At 39.8% G+C, this 17,603-nt stretch overlaps 1 protein-coding gene across 2 annotated transcripts in view; it reads right to left on the reverse strand.

Moving 5' to 3' along the window:
• FAM110B (family with sequence similarity 110, member B) overlaps positions 1–17,354 on the reverse strand; it is a 118,014-nt gene extending 100,660 nt beyond the window's left edge. Inside the window, exons 1-2 of one of the 2 annotated variants that reach the window (XM_008582401.1) lie at positions 8,698–8,946; positions 7,427–7,591 (exon numbers count right to left, since the gene is read on the reverse strand). The gene's annotated coding sequence lies outside the window, so the exon portion shown is untranslated. Of the gene's footprint in view, positions 1–7,426; positions 7,592–8,697; positions 8,947–17,298 lie in introns of those variants that run through there. The other variant, XM_008582402.1, reaches the window with a different exon arrangement.
• Between the last annotated feature and the right edge of the window lie 249 nt (positions 17,355–17,603).

The raw sequence follows: 17,603 nt of genomic DNA on the forward strand, positions 1-17,603 counted from the left end.
AAAAAAAAAAAAAAAAAAAAAAAAAAAAAAAAAAAGAGAGAATAGAATTCAAGTGTGCCCCTAACCACTGGTTAGGCTTGGTGACCCCGCCTCTTCCCTTAATTAATATGGCAGTGACATCCTAATTGCTTGGACCTATACCACACCAACTTTAATGTCAGATTACAATTAATCTCACTTCACTAATTTTTAAAATAACTCTTTAACAGACTATTAAAAGCTTTGATTTTTTAACTAATTGCTGCTTAAAAAGACAGTTTTTTATTTTAAGCAATTAACTCATTATTTCCCAAAACTAAACAGTATGAATGCTATATAACCTATTTAATATTGAAGATATTTGTTTAAAACAGTTTGAGGGCTCTGCTTCAATTCGTCCATAAAGTATTCTGCTCTTGCTCATGAGAATTTCCAAGTGCTGGCTGATTGTTAACCAGACTGGTACTTCATTAAAGAGTATCCTTGAATACCTAAAATCTGATGTATGGAAGAGTTTTGTTGGTATGAAGCTAAATGATAGCTAAAATATCTCAAATTGGCTTTTATTTTGTGATTCTATTGGGTGAGTCTATAATTTACAAAATTATCAAGCTGATTATTTTGTTAAGCATAATGTCCACAGTCTGGCCAATTACTGTGTATCTAAATTAGAAATTTGTACAGGTTCATTTTTTGATTGTTCTGTTGCAACCTTAATACTTTCTTTAACTGGCAGCTGCTGCTTTTATATGAACATTTTAATATATAGACATATGCTATGTAAAATAATATATTTATTTTTTCATTCATATATTTTAACTGAAAGATAGCTTTGATGTACTGAGGTGAGCTGATACGGCATGAAATATTATCATAATATATATTAATTTTTTACATGTTCATGAAAGTTATCTAAATAAGGCTGTCAGTCAGCTTATGAAGGGCTGCACATACAGTGGTACAGGCTACATACTGCATTATCTCAGGGGCATCATGACCACTGTGGTCTATGTGAGTGCACCGCTAGGACTGCACATGATTCACTGTGTAAGTGTATGTGGTGCCTCTCAGTACGTAGTTGTCTAGGGATGAGCTCATGCTGCTGTGGAAAGCAATTCCCAAGTAGCACAGACAAGGTGTTTTATGAAAGCCCCCCAAAACAATGTAAGTACCAGAGAAATAGTACTCATATTCATTGGTTCAAATATCTCCCATAAAGGGGTACTCAGAGAAACCAAATACAAAAGAATCAGGGAACATTATACTAGTTTTTCAGAGATACAGTATAGCACAGCAGTTAGGAGAAAATTCTAGAGCCAGTCTGAATGGGTTCAAGTCCAATTTCACTACTTACTAGCTGTGTGACCATGGACAAGCTATGTCACCTATCTACGCTTCAGTTTCTTCATCTATAAATGGGGATAATTGAGCCAATGATGCCGAAACAGGCAGGCACTATGCTGTAGGAGCCCCCAGCCCAGGCCAGTCCCTGCTGCCCAGAGAGGCCTAAGAGCCACTGGGCCCACAGGCCGTGAGGCAGCTGTGCTGAATCGGCAGTCCCTGTGGGATCCAGGACAGAACAAGTGGACTGTGAAACCCCCTGCCACAATGACTAAACACCAAAGGAAAGACACCAGAAATATGAAAAACCAAGAAAGTATGACCACCAAAGAAAATAATAACTCTCAATCAAGTTCTAGATCCTATAGAGCAGGAAGTCCTTGAAATGACTGACGAGCAATTTCAAGCAACAAGTTTAAGAAAACTAAATGAGATACAAGAAAAGTCAGTCAGACAACACAATGAAATGAGAAAAAGTATACAGGACCTGAAAGAAGAAATGTACAAAGAAATCAATGCCCTGAAAAAGAATGTAGCAGAGCTTGTGGGACTAAAGGATTCACTCGACAAAATAAAAAAACACAGAAAGTTTAATCAGCAGGCTAGAACAAGGAGAAGAGAGAATTTCTGACCCTGAAGATGGTCTGTTCGAAGTAACAGGCAGACCAAAAATTAAAAAAAAATAAAAACTTGAAGAAAATCTAAGAGAGATAACAGACAACCTTAAGCACTCAAATATCTGAATCATAGGTATTCTAGAAGGGGAGAAAAAAGGAAATGGCACTGAAACATATTCAGTGAAATAATAGCAGAAAACTTCCCAGGTATAGGGAAAGACACAGATCTTCAGATTCGGGAGACTCAAAGATCCCCAAACATATTCAACCCAAGAAGATCCTCTCCAAGACATGTTAAAGTCAAATTGGCAAAGCTCAAAGACAAAGACAGAATCTCAAAAGCTGCAAGAGAGAAGTGTCAAGTTACCTATAAGGGAGCCACAATCAGACTAACATCAGACCTTTCATCAGAAACCCTAAAATACAGAACAGAATAGGATGATATATTCAAAATACTAAAAGACAAAAATTGCCAGCCAAGAATACTTTACCCAGCAAAGCTATCCTTCTGAAATGAAGGACAAATAGTATATTTCTCAGGCAAACAAAAACTGCAGGTGTTCACTACCACACAACCAGCCTTACAAGAAATCCTCAAGGGAGTACTGTGTCTGGTACCTGAAAATCAACCATCACTGCTATGAATACTCAAGAAAGAACAAAACCCACCAGTAAAATAAAAATGCTAACAATAAAGAGAAAAAAGGTTTATCTAGCAACCTAAGAAAACAACAAACACAGAGGACAAACAGTAAATCAGAAAGAAAGGAATAAAAGATACCTAAGACATCCAAACAAAAGTCAGTGAAATGTCAGGAGTAAATCAACACTTTTCAATAATAACTCTTAATGTAAAAGGATTAAATTCTCCACTCAAAAGACACAGATTGACTGCCTGGATTAAAAAGATGGACCCAACACTAATGCTGCCTTCAAGACACTCACCTCACCTGTAAAGACACACATAGACTAAGAGTGAAAGGATGGGAAAAGATATACCATGCAAACAGAAATGAAAAACGAGCTGGAGTAGCAATTCTTATATCGGATAAAATAGACTTTAAACCAAAAACCATAAAAAGAGATAAAGAAGGCCACTATATAATGATAAAAGGATCTATCCATCAAGAAGACATATCATAAATATATACACACCCAACATCGGAGCAGCCAGATTTATAAAGCAAGCACTATTAGACCTAAAGAATGAGATAGACACTAATACCATAATAGCAGGCGACCTGAACACCCCACTCTAAGAACTGGACGGATCATCTAGGAAAGAAATCAACAGAGAAACACAAGATCTAAACAACACTTTAGACCAATTGGACTTGGCAGATATCTACAGAATATTCCACCCAACAACCTCAGAATATTCATTCTTCTCATCACATGGAACATTCTCCAGAACAGACCACGTTAACTCACAAATCAAGTCTCAACAAATTCAAAAAAATTGGAATTATTCCATGTATTTTTTCAGATCACAATGGATTAAAATTAGAAATCAATAACAAATGAAACTATGGAAACCATACAAACACATAGAAATCAAACAACATTCTACTTAATGACATATGGATCCAAGAAGAAATTAAACAGGAAGTCAAAAAATTTCTTGGAACTAATGAAAATAATGACACATCATACCAAAACCTGTGGGATACTACAAAAGCATTACTAAGGGGGGAAATTATTGCATTGGATGCTTACTTCAGAAGAATGGAAAGATGGCAAGTAAACAACTTAACTTTAACTTCACCTTAAAGAAGTAGAAAAGCAAGAACAATCCAAACCCAAAGTTAGTACACTGAAGGAAATAATTAAGATCATTACAGAACTAAATGAAATAGAAACCCCAAAAACAATACAAAAGATCAATGAAACAAAAAGTTGTTTTTTTCAAAAGATAAATACATTGACAAGCCATTAGTAAGGCTAACTAAAAAAGAAGAGAGATGACCCAAATAACAAAAATTAGAAATAAAAATGAAAACTGTGATATTACAACTGATACCTCTGAAATACAAGGAATCATTAAAGACTACTATAAACAACTATATGCCAACAAATTTGAAAATCTGGAGGAAATGGATAAATTTCTGGACACACAAAAACTACCAAAACTGAGCCAAGAAGACATAGAAAATCTGAACAGACCAATAACAATAAAAAAGATTGAGGCTGTTATCAGAAGTCTCCCAACAAAGAAAAGTCCAGGATGGACAGGTTCATTGCAGAATTCTACCAAACCTTCAAAGAAGAATTGATACCAATTCTCTACAAACTATTCCAAAGATTGAAACAGAAGCCATTCTCCCAAACTCATTCTATGAGTCAAACGCCACCCTGATACCAAAACCAGACAAAAATACCATAAAAAAAGAAAACTACAGGCCAATACTGTTGATGAATATAGATGCAAAAATCCTCAATAAAACACTAGCTAACAAAATACAACAATACATATACAAAATTATACACCATGATCAAGTGGGATTCATCCCAGGGATGCAAGGTTGTTTCAACATATGCAAATCAATAAATGTGATACACCACATGAACAAAATCAAAGACAAAAACCATATGATCATCTCTATACAACGAAAAAGCATTTGGCAAAATTCAACACTTGTTCATGATAAAGACTCTCTATAAGTTGGGTATAGACAAAAAGTATCTCAACACAGTTAAAGCCATGTATGACAAACCCACTGCCAATATCATCTATGATAAGCCCACTTTCAGCTTTTCCCTTAAGAACAGGAACTAGACAAGGATGCCCACTCTCACCACTCCTATTCAACATAGTGTTGGAAGTACTAGCCAGAGCGATCACAGAAGAGAAGGAAATAAAGGGCATCCAGATTGGAAAAGATTAAGTCAAACTGTCCCTGTTTGCAGATGATGTGAACCTATATATCGAACAGCCTAAAGACTCTACAAAAAAACTTTCAGAGTTGACAAATGATTTCAGCAAAGTTTCAGGATACAAAATCAACATGCAGAAATCAGTAGCATTTGTATACTACAACACTTAACATGCAGAAAAAGAAATCAAGAAAGCTAGCCCACTCACACTCACAATAGCCATCAAAAAAATAAAATACTTAGGAATAAAGTTAAACAAGGATGTGAAAAATCTGTACAATGAGAACTACAAACCACTGTTGAGAGAAATTAAGGAGCACTCAAGAAGATTGAAAGATATCCCACGCTCTTGGATTGGAAGAATTAACATTGTGAAAATGTCCACACAACCTAAAGTGATCTACAGATTCAATGCAATCCCCATCAAAATTCCAATGACATTTTCCTCAGAAATGAAAAAAACTATCCTAATATTTATATGGAATAACAAAAGACCACAAATAGCCAAAGCAATCCTGAGCAAAAATAAATAAACAAACAAAACAAATAACTAAATAAATAAATAAATAAAGCTGGAGGCATAACACTACTTGACTTTAAAGTATACTACACAGCTCTAATAACCAAAACAGCATGGTATTGGCATAAAAACAGACACACGGATCAATGGAATAGGATAGAGAACCTGGAAATCAACCTATATACCTACAGCCATCTGATCTTTGACAAAGACACCAGGTCTACACACTGGGCAAGAGATTGCCTCTTCAGCAAATGGTGCTGAGAAAACTGGATCTTCATATGTAGGAGAATGAAACTAGACCTGTACCTCTCACCATATACCAAAATCAACTCAAAATGGATTAAAGAATTAAATATATATCTGGAAACAATGAAACTCCTCAAAGAAAACATACAGGAAACACTTCAGGAGGTAGGGTTGGGTACAGACCTCATGAATTCAACCCCAAAAGCACAGGCAACCAAAGGAAAAATAAACAAATGGGATTATATCAAACTAAAAAGCTTTTGCACAGCAAAGGAAACAATCAACAGAGTGAAAAGACAACCAACAGAGTGGGAGAAAATGTTTGCAAAATATACATCTGAGACAGGATTAGTAACCAGAGCATACAAGGAAATCAAGCAACTTTACAGCAAAAAACCAAATAACCCAATTAAAAAATGAGCAAAGGAGCTGAATAGGCATTTCTCAAAGGAAGGTATACAAACGGCCAACAGACTCATGAAAAAATGCTCAGTATCACTCAGCATTCAAGAAATGCAAATCAAAACTACTCTGAGATACCAACTCATTCCAGTTAGGATGGCTAATATCCAAAAGACAGAATGATAAATGCTGGTGCGGTTGTGGAGAAAAAGGAACTCTCATACACTGTTGGTGGGACTGCAAAATGGTGCAGCCTTTATGGAAAATGGTATGGAGGTTCCTTAAACAATTACAAATAGATCTACCATATGACCCAGCTATCCCACTGCTGGAAATATACCTAGCAGAATGGAAATCATCATGTTGAAGGGATACCTGTACTCCATGTTTATTGCAACACTATGTAGAATAGCCAAGAGTTGGAACCAGTCCAAATGTCCATCATCAGATGAGTGGATAAGGAAACTGTGGTATATCTACACAATGGAATACTACTCTGCTATAAAAAAAAGAATGAAATACTGCCATTTGCAACGACATTGATGGACCTAGATAGAATTATATTAAGTGAAACAAGTCAGACACAGAAAGAGAAATATCACATGTTCTCACTTATTTGTGGGAGCTAAAAATAAATATACAAACAAACAAATGGTGGGGGGTGGAAGAAGACACAATGATCACAACAATTCCTTGAACTTGTTAAGTCCAAGTGAACAGATATGATGCTGATGGGGGGAGGGGAGGAGGGAGGGGAGTAAGAAGAATTGATAAAGGGACACGAAAATCAACTACATTGTATATCGATAAATTAAAATAAAATAAATTAAAGTTTTTAGAATTAAAAAATAAATAAATAAAAAATAAAATAAAATGGAGATAATAATAGAACCTAAATCAGAGCTGCTATGAGGACTAATTTATATAAAACATGTAAAGTAGCTCGAACAGTGCCTGGCAATAGTAAACACTATGTAAGTGTTCAAATTTGGTATTAGTATTACTGGGTAAGAAAATCAAAGTAGAAAAAGATTAAATAAATTGACATGGGTTTAAGAATTAGTCACTAATTTATTCCAGAATGAAAATGAAAGCTTTTGATTCACAGGAAAGGATTTTCATGAGACCACACTGTTTCACAAGCCAACTTTCTGACCAAGGTAAAACCTTGAGGTAATACTTGAGGTAATACTTAGGTCTGAAAAGCAAACTCTCCCGAACCTGAGTGCTGGCTGTCCTCACACCACCCCTCGGCTGAGGCACGGGTGTCACCAGAACCTGGGCTGACATTTACTGGCCTCTCCTCATGGAGAAGGACACACCCAGTGGACAAACAGCTCCAGTTTACATGCTCAGCCATCGATAAGATGTCAGTCCTGGAACAGAATAAATGACCCGAGGCTCTTGCGTCTGCCCTGGTGAGGTGCCTGCTGCTTTCACTTACGTTCTTTAAATATCAGCCAACCCCTGGTGCGTTGCACTTCCACCTTAGAAAATCAGCTCCTTCACTGCAGTGCAAACAGTTCCCGTTCCTGGCATCCTGAGGGAGACGCAAAGTTTCCCAGGCTGGAGGGAGCCAGGCCAATCTCCACAGTGTGAAGTGAGACAGCTAGAAATCAGAAAAAGCCCTGGCATGTTAGCTTGCGGGTGCTTTTTATCTATTTCAATTCTTATATAAGGATCCCAGGAGATTGGATAACTGGTTTTAGTGCAGATTATAGTTTTTAGATAGGGGGAAACAGAATGACATACACAGAAAGCATGCTTTTTTAAAAGAATTAAATGCACGCAACAATTCAAGCCTCACTTGCTCCACACCTAGCATAGAGACAAGCGCAGTCCTTCCCATAAGACGCCGCACACAACCATGCGGGGTTATTTGGTTGTTCTAAAACAGTCCAGAGTACCTCTCACAACCATCACCTAACTACTTCTCCTCTGAGGAAATGAGATGGGGAGATCCCACTGGGCAAAATTAAAATCCGTATAGCAAAAAACCCAGGTGAACTGATGTCTGACTAGTCTAGGAATAAATATGCTGCGTAAAACAATGTGTGCAAAAAGTAGCACAAAGACAAATGGGCCCCCCAGTATCATCTCTGCATCATGCTGACATTGTACCCACAGTTCCCATTACCATTGGGTTGAGCAAGCAAATCAGGAAGAAGTGCCCAAACCCTGTATCTCAACAGGTTAATAAAAACACCTATGTTCTATTTTAAAATTCATTAACATTTGTGATTTTAGAATTTCTTCATCATAAATGCAATTAGTGCAATACACTGGGATCAAGTATACGGTATCTAAAGGAAGGAACAGGAACTTTTGGTCCAGTGACATCACCTGTTGTAACTTACTGCCCAATTATAGTAGTCAAATCAAAAATTACATGTCTTATGGAAACAGAGGAATCAGAATCTATTTTATCCAGCCTCTTCATGGAAAACAGGAGGAAACTGAGGCTTGGAGAGTTTACACAGTGTACTCGAGGGTGCATCCTACTACGAACTGAAGCTAGATCTCTGCTTATTTCATACAAGAAAGACCGGAGTACAAGAAAATAACTTCAGTTCTTAGCACTGCTTCCAGCTGACAGCAGGAGTAAGCTGTCTGTCAACCACTTGGTGGTCTGGTCACTACGTGTAAGATTACCCCATTGTATTGCTGAGATTGAGAGTAGAGATCATGCACTAGTTTTAGCAAAGTCTTGCTTACCAGATGGTTAACACCAGGAAGTGTTGTTGACCCCAATTCTTCCTTCACCATCAGTGTAGCACAAAACATCAATGTCACATGTTGGTGACAGCTGTTGACCACGCTGGTGAGTGAATTTCACCATTCAGGGTAATGCCCTCCTCTGCTCTACCTGGCAGCAAGACTCTCCACCTACTGTGATTTTCTCTGACTGTGGCTTACTCAGAACAGGCAGAAACCGCAGAACAATGACAAATCAAATGGGGGAGGGGTGCGGGGGGGACACAAAATCATAAAAGAACATTTGCTAACATGCTGGCTGAAATATCACTCCAATTAATTGATGGGACCACCCACTGGTGACACTTACTCATGATAGAATGTTTTGAATTTGGATCAAAGGGTAGAACAGGGAAGAATGAGGAACGCGTAGATGAGAGCGTGGTCCTATTTCTTGCTGGAATGAAAACTGCCACTCAATGTCCCTCACATGGTTTTGTCACTGCAGTGTGCCCTAATGAATTAAGACTTTCCTATTTCAAAACCCTCATTTAATTTACAAGAAAAAAAACACATACATTCATCATGACAATTTATTTTAGCAATAAACCATCATATGCCAACAAACTTACTGAAATAAGGATAAAATAAAAAGGAAAAATATCATAAGTGGACATTTTTAGCCTCATTAAAAACCAAATTAAAAAAAAATTGGTCCTGCCTTATTAAAATTCAGTTTCCACTCATCTTACTGTAAGTCTTTAGATTTTCAAGTGAAAATATAATTTTAAAGTTCATAATATAAATGTTAGCAAAAAGGAAATGTATATGCTTTTAATATTATGTGGAAATAGGCATTACTCCCTAAAATGTGAACGTATCCATTTTCTGATGTGAGCAGTCTTCCTAGGTGGTCTGATGACCACTACTACCCGGTTTTAGGTGCGCTCTCTCTCTCCAGGACTAACCTAGGGGTAGACCAACTGGGAGCACCTGGTTTCTAAGTATGCCTGAGATGATGATGAGGTGACGGTTCAAGAGCCATAAACCAACTGCTGAGAATGCGGCTGTTGTGCACACATGCCACGTGCCCACTGGGCTACCCACACCAGTTTCTCTTTGTGAACTTATTTCAGATATTGGAAAAATGAAATGCATAGGGAAAAGCAAACTGCTTGTACTTGCTATGTGTTCATAACTAAATGGTCACAGAATGCAGAATGATTAGCTTTTGGGATGGAATAATTTGTGCCCAAATTAAGAGTAGAAAAAGGTAAACATGTTGCAGAAAAAAAAAGAAAGGGTTTCACCTATGGACAGCTGAAATGGGCACAGCATGTCGAAAAAGAGGTGACCTTCAAATGAGGAGGCTGACTCAAACTGCTGCCAGAGGGCAGTGTCAGAGGCAGCTCTGAAATTCCTGCGGCACTTTCCACGGCCCAACACACAGGCCTGGTTCCCAATACAGCCTGTCAAACAGACATCGTCTTTTCAATGACTGTTTCAAAAATTGTGAGAAAAATACTAGTGCTTGAAATTTCAAGACCATGTAAACTTTGGGATCCCATATTTAAAGACATTTTCTAGGCAGATGGTAAGAAGCTTAAAAGGGAAGGAAAGGGCCGCGGAGCTGGTGACGAAGGCCTCCTTGGCCACCGCACACGCTTGTGGTGCTTCAGGGTGGCCTCTATGCCTGCCTCTGCCAACCAGCAGAGAGCCGAACAGGCATTGGACACATCGCATTCACTATCAGGGGAATGAGTTCCTCTTCCAGTCTAAGAAAGGCTGATCGAAGATAGCTCTTTGCCTTTTTAGCATGACCCAAACACAGGAGGTTCTCAGATTGCGGATGACTCAGCTCAGGGGGGCCAGCCAGGCGGGGCCTGGGCAGGGGCGGCCTCAGTCTGATCCTGGGCAGGGGTGGCCTCAGCCTGTTCCCAGGCGAGGCAGCCATATGAGCAGAACTTCCCCAGATGGACCTGGGAAATGCCCTCCCATAGACTTATCATAGCAGCACTCATATGCCTGCCTTAGCTTCCTCAGGAAATTTCTGTTGAAAAAACCTTGCTGGCCTACTTGAATGCTAAATTCATAAAATATAAGATCAGATAACAACTCTGGCAGATTAACCACATGCTTCTCAAAGACAAGGGCCATGATTTTCCAGCACAGCACTGTGGATGCCCAGTGTACGTCTGTTACGTGAGCCATGAGCAACCAGCTCCCAAATGCCACTCTCGTCTCCTGCAGTCCCCAATGGAGCGAGGCTCTCCCTTACTGGGGTGGGGATAGGGGCTGATCACTTTTAATATGATTTGATGCACTTGTCACTTTTCAAAAGTATTTTAGTTACATGAAGAGTGCCTATATTAAGAATAAATATAGAAGAAGATATTTTTGTTGCATTCTTATAAATATGTTAAATGAAGGCAATTGTAAAATGATCTCTATTTTCTTCTCTGTAAAATCAAGATGTTGAATCTGCAACATCTCTACCTCAAACACTTCATGATTTCATATGCAAAATACGACAAGGTTCTTTTTTTTTTTGTCTTTTTTCGTGTCCGGCAACGGATCGCAACCCTCAGAGTCACGTCCGTACGGGACCGGGACCGGCAACGGGATCGCAACCCTCGGCGCTGCTCCCACACCTCGCTCAGCCAGTGAGCGGGAACCGGTCTGTATGTGGGTTCCGAACCCACGGCGGGAGCGCCACCGCGCTCCCAAGCGGAGCACTGTAGCAGTGCGCCACTNATCTCTACCTCAAACACTTCATGATTTCATATGCAAAATACGACAAGGTTCTTTTTTTTTTTGTCTTTTTTCGTGTCCGGCAACGGATCGCAACCCTCAGAGTCACGTCCGTACGGGACCGGGACCGGCAACGGGATCGCAACCCTCGGCGCTGCTCCCACACCTCGCTCAGCCAGTGAGCGGGAACCGGTCTGTATGTGGGATCCGAACCCTCGGCGGGAGCGCCACCGCGCTCCCAAGCGGCGCACTGTAGCAGTGCGCCACTGGGCCGGCCTGACAAGGTTCTGAACAAAGAGAACAGTCATCAAAGATGGTCCCAGTCTGATGGTAAGGAGGGATGGCAGCTTTGTCACCTGATCCAGAGGGATTTAATATCTAAGTGAAAAAAGGCTACCACGCATTTATATGTCATCAGCAATCTTTTAGAGAGAGAAGGACAACATGCTTTCTCAATAGGTGCAAGTATACCCCTGGTAGCATCTTTGGAAGATTAAGAAACAAAAACTGGGTGAGCTACTAAGCAGAACAATCTAGAATTCATTTGGTCCAGTACACCCTGCATTTGAAACCCAGACAGTCCCTGCTTGTGTCATGCTTTGGTGATGCCTATCTGTTCAGTTGACAGACTCCAAAGAAAGAAGAGCAGCCTCAGAGATGAAAAGCTAACTGCAATGGGTGCAGGGAGAGAGGGACATCAGGATACCAAGATGTGGTGGCCTGGACAACAGTGAGAGAGAGAGAAAAGAAAGGGTTGTTTTCTAATTCTAACTAACTAAGGAAACAAACCAGAAAACTTTGCCAAAGACAGTACTCACTGAAAGGGATGCCACTAAAAAATTTAAACAGATTGTAAACCGTACCTGTTAAAATAGACCTTCGTCACTACCAGAGTGTGCACCTTAAATTGAAAACATTTTATATCAATAAAATAAACAAATTTCCTTTTAGAGAAGGCAAGTGGAATTATACATTTGTGTACCAAAACCTGAAAAAACTAAAAGTACTGTTTTTAAAAAAAGAATCTTTCAGATCCTCATAAAGGCCAGCTGCCCCCCCACCAAAAAAAACTATGTAACAATAAGAATTCATTTACCTTGCAAGCTTTGTAGAAGGTTAATTTTTTTGTGTGAAAAAAAAAATTTAACATATTTCTACCTTAATGTCACTAATACATGAAAAGCCTATCAATACATTCATGGTCTCAAAAAATTTGAAAAACCAAAACATACCATCAGATGTTTTTCTCCTTCAACCAAACAGTGGAGCAAGATAAACAATAATAATAATGAGTGTAATTTGATATCAATCAGACAAACTTAGACTAGGATCATCTAAGTTTATATTGTAGAAATTTAAAAAATCAGTACACTTGGAGAACTTGGAGAAGAAAAATTCAAATTCTTAGGATTTGAAGAACTGTATATTACTACGTATTAAAATATTCTCAAACTTAAATAGTTTGCTCTTTGTTGGTACTTAGGTCAGATCAATACCAAAAGAGAATAAGGAGGCAAACTCAACAAGAGCTGAAATCAAACGTTTCTGGCAGGCGGGGAGGTTGTTGGGGGGTGGCGGGTGTGTCTCACTAATCTACCCCATTCGGATCAGCAACTTAACTACTCCTGGTTTCCAGAAACTATCACTTGGCAAATTCTGAGAGGTAGCTGTATTATTCCGACTTTAATCTTAGGACAAAACTATCTGCATCCACGTAATAAAGTAAAATTTTTAAAGTTATGTTTCCAGAAACTATCACTTGGCAAATTCTGAGAGGTAGCTGTATTATTCCGACTTTAATCTCAGGACAAAACTATCTGCATCCACGTAATAAAGTAAAAATTTTAAAGTTACGCAAATTTACTTAAAAAAATCATAATGAAAAGTGGCGGAGGTGTACTGTTGGGAAGAACTTAGCAAGTTTGGTTTTAGATTTCTAGCATAAGACGATAAGTCTCGATTTCAAACAGAATCTAAAACCTCTGGCTGGGCTTGGTTCTTTTCTGAGAAATACAAACAGTCCTGTGGAAATTCAACCATAACACTGTTCCCTGCCAGAATAGAGCGATGTTAACAGAGGCAGAATATTTTCTTTCCAAATCAGCTGGGAAAAGATGTAGCAAAAGGCACTAATAAAACCACTCTAAGAGGTGGATTTAAGTCAATATCAGAGATGTGCCACCATGGATTCCAACAGAGTAGCGACTACTCCCTCCCTCAGTGTGTAACCTACGCAGGGGTCTCCCAGAATACAAGTCACAACAGCAGAAATGCAAGGGTAGTGGCCTCATTGCACAAGGCTAGTTACTGCTGTTAGGGAGAATTCTCACCAGGACCTCCAAAGAGGTTCCGGACACTGCACAGAGCAAGGCCACTGCAGAGTCCCTGCAAGAGCAGGGACAGACTGGGCCTTGTGCAAGGAAGCAGGAGGAAGCAGGGAGGGAGGACAGAAAAAAGAAGAGACAGACTCTAGCTCATCAGCATCCTAAATTAGGCTGGAACAAAGAACTAGTATCACTGCATTCAAATACACACGTCACTCCCACTTAAATATCTTTCTTTATAGCTTAAATTGTATCACAGTAATACTAAAGGCAAATTTGAAGCCATCATGTTCCCAGCATTCTAACAAATGGGTTTTCACTTCTCCAATTCCCCTGCTGCATTTGCAATTCAGTTCCCATCTGAATTGAGCAAGCCCAATGCCAGGCACAGATGCAGAGATAACAGGACAGGTCTCTACTGCCAGAAGGGCTCAGACACATTTACTTTCTAAGGTGACTCACAGCAAATTATATAATTATATGCCCTTTCCTTTAAAAGACATTTGTTAGCCAAGTCATGTCATTTGTTTCAAGTGTACAAAAAGTAAACATGTAAAACAAATGGTAAGAAAATTCTGTAACATACCAAGGATTCAAATGTGTTTTGGTTCAAAGTAGAGGGAAAAGAAGGTCACAATTTAAAAAATAAGCTTCATTTAATTTAGGTATAGTAGAATCAAATATTCTTAGATTTGTTTGCTTCCCCTTATATAATTTTGGAACAACCATATAACATGGGTGATAATATTTCAGTATACTTCCCATGTAAGAATGGCAAAAGAGGTTATCTAATCAGAGACCAAAAATAATTACACATATATATTTGTAACCAAAGACATGTGTATACTAATGCACTGGAATGTTAATCCAAGATCTACTATCTTTATTCTTAAGTTGGTTTTAAAAAATATAAAAATACAAGAATATAATGCCCTTTATATTTAAAAAGTAGGCACTAATAAGAATAAAAGGATTTTAGGAGTACATAACTCTTAACTACTCACTCCAATAGTCAATCATAACCAAAGCCTTTATGAATGAACCTTTGTGACCAAAACATAGACAATGGTTTAATAAACTAACAATGAGATTACTGAATTTGTAGCCATTCTTCCCTGCTACTGCTAGCATTCAGGGTCACAATCTGTCCCATTCTGAACGCATTTGCTGATAACGCTATTATTATTTTACCATTATCACCAAGGGCCCCCACTTATGTGCCCAACACAATGCATTTTATATACACCACCTCATTTAGTGCTTAGAGCAACCCTGAGAAGTAGATATATTACCTCCATTCTGCGGGAGATCATAGTGACAAAAGCTACTGACAAGTATTCAACATTTCCCATGAGGCAGCCCATGTGGCAACTCACCCACTCAATCCTCACAGCAATCCTGTTATACGGCAGTACTGTTGTCCTGGTTTGATAGATGAAGAGACTGGGACATAGAAAGTATACAGCCGTCCCAAGGTCACAGACGTTGTAGGTGACAGAGTCCAGGTGCTGACCCAGACCCTCCTAACACCAAAGGCATACTCTCACCTACCAGGACTGAGAAGATGGGCTCTCCAGTCCTGCCCTCTGTCCCCACCCAGAGAAAAGCTGCAACAGCAGACAGCAAAGGGGACAGGGCCGGTTTGGTCAGAGATGGACCCCCTACCCACAAGATCAGTCTGTCTGGGACACCCCCTCCTCCCAAATTTTCCCTGAAGAAACTCACTATAAAAACACAGAAAGTCCTGCCTCAAAGCTGGAACAGCTCAATGGACCCAGAAGCATGTGACCCAAGGCCAGGGCTTCAGACTGGCCAGAGTGCAAGGCACTCCAGAATAAAGAGCATTGATCTGGATAGATGCTCCATGTCCATTCGGTGGTCATCTGTGGCTTATGGCCCACTATGTGCCTGGACCATAGTAGTCTCTTGGTTACTGAGCTTGTTAGGGCAGAGGCCTGCTCAGGAGGGGACAGCACAGGGACACAGACTAACATGGGGACATATGGGTAAAATAAGGACTGTTGCAATCACGGCAAAATTGTTTTGGGCTGGTGATGGAAGTGGGGCATCAATTCCAAGGGTGTGTGAGGAGGCTGACGAAGGCCTGATGAAAAGTCAGTACAGGGCTGAGTCTGGGGAGTGGGGCGAGGCCCCTGCAGCCCAGGAGAAAAGCGGGAGGCTGTGGTAAAAAGCCTCATGGCAGGGGAAGCAGCTGTGCTCTCAACCAACCGGCTAACTTACAATCAACTTAAGGACAGCAGAGGCACTGTGAAGAATGACACTGATGTCTCAAGAGCTGTGTTGGAGTGCATGCACTACTGAAGCCACTGTCACCTTGGGGAGACGGTCACCGCTCCTGCCCTGCACCCAAGATAAGGGCACTCACCTTGACACCCGAGTCCTGGTTCTCCGAGCACACTGCAGCGATCATTGCATTATGAATGCAATGTGACTACAGAACACCATCAAAATAAACCAGGTGCATGAGAACGCCAGTGGTCCCCGACTGATAGAAATCACCATCAAGACTAGCAAAGGACAAGAGCAAGAATAGCGTGCTATATTTAGCAGAAATTTTGAAACTACCTTTACCTCAAATATTTTTATTCATAGGGTTAAGGCAGTTACTACAGACTAAACGCCTTGATTAGCAACATTAGTTTGTGCACGGAGAAGAAAATAACTTATGTACGTGTACCCAAATCTAACTGGTATTTTCTCTGGGGAGTGGATTTAGAGTAGACGGTCACATTCTATGCTATATATCTGTAACATTTACTATTTTTTTTGGCAATATACATATTACATTAATGACTGGACCCAAATCTAACTGGTATTTTCTCTGGGGAGTGGATTTAGAGTAGACGGTCACATTCTATGTTATATATCTGTAACATTTACTATTTTTTTTGGCAATATACATATTACATTAATGACTGGAAAAAAAATAGCAGGTCCCATGTCCAGTGAGAATACTCACCAGCTGGGGAACAGTACACTGTTGCTGCTTTACTTAATTAACCCCATGAGTGATTCTGATTCTAATAGTCCAAGTTGGGGAAGTTAAACATCCACAGAAAAAGTGCTCAGAAGTCTCAGAAAATCCTCTGCAAGCGACCAATGCATTATGAATGCAATGTGACTATAAAACACCATCAAAATAAACACTGCCAGGCACGCTCAGAGTGGCTGGGACAGATGTGTGCGTTTCAGGGCCAGCGGGACAGTGAGCACCGGGACCAGCCTCTTGGCCAGACTGGGGCAGCAGGGTCTGTGCTCGCCCAGCAGGCATGGGGGACAGCCATCTCCACAGAGGTGGTCCCTGCCACTCCCTCCCATTCCCGCCAGTGAGAGGTGGGACACAGTGTATGCGCCACAAATGCTAGCTGAAGGAACACATGGAAAGAAGGGAGGGAAAGAGGAAAGAAGAGAAGTTAAATAAGAATGGAAGAGGTGGAAGAAATGGGGAAGGGAGACCTAAATTCTGCTCGATATATAAAGGGTATATTTACTTGACAATCATAATATACTTGAAAAATATAATTACCTTTTATTGCGCTTTCAGGCCTTACAAAGTCTTGGTAGCTTCCAATTCCAGACTCAGGACGNTTATATATCTGTAACATTTACTATTTTTTTTGGCAATATACATATTACATTAATGACTGGAAAAAAAAATAGCAGGTCCCATGTCCAGTGAGAATACTCACCAGCTGGGGAACAGTACACTGTTGCTGCTTTACTTAATTAACCCCATGAGTGATTCTGATTCTAATAGTCCAAGTTGGGGAAGTTAAACATCCACAGAAAAAGTGCTCAGAAGTCTCAGAAAATCCTCTGCAAGCGACCAAT

Source organism: Galeopterus variegatus, unplaced genomic scaffold (assembly GCF_000696425.1).
Source record: "Galeopterus variegatus unplaced genomic scaffold, G_variegatus-3.0.2 Scaffold2602, whole genome shotgun sequence".
NCBI classification, from domain to species: domain Eukaryota; kingdom Metazoa; phylum Chordata; class Mammalia; order Dermoptera; family Cynocephalidae; genus Galeopterus; species Galeopterus variegatus.